Source organism: Penaeus monodon, chromosome 22, assembly GCF_015228065.2.
Source record: "Penaeus monodon isolate SGIC_2016 chromosome 22, NSTDA_Pmon_1, whole genome shotgun sequence".
In the NCBI taxonomy this organism is placed as follows: Eukaryota; Metazoa; Arthropoda; class Malacostraca; order Decapoda; family Penaeidae; genus Penaeus; species Penaeus monodon.
Window position 1 is genome coordinate 27,567,243 of NC_051407.1, and position 273 is coordinate 27,567,515.

Sequence of the window (273 nt, forward strand, 5' to 3'; positions counted from 1 at the left end):
AAATACCTCAAAGTTCGTCAAGAATTTCGAAAAGAGATTGGAGTCTTTCCGAGAATTTCTTAATAAGAGAAACACCAACTCACCGATATTAAAAAAGTCAGAACATGACTTAAATGACGCGATCCTCCGGCAGTATTTACCGCGAGACCGAGCGAACGAACGAAAACTTTTTTTTTCCTCCCCTTTAAGACTTCGAAATTCGAAAATTCAAAAATATAAGATGTAAAAAAAAAAAAAGTTTTCGATAACCTAGTAATTGGAGTTCTGACGTGT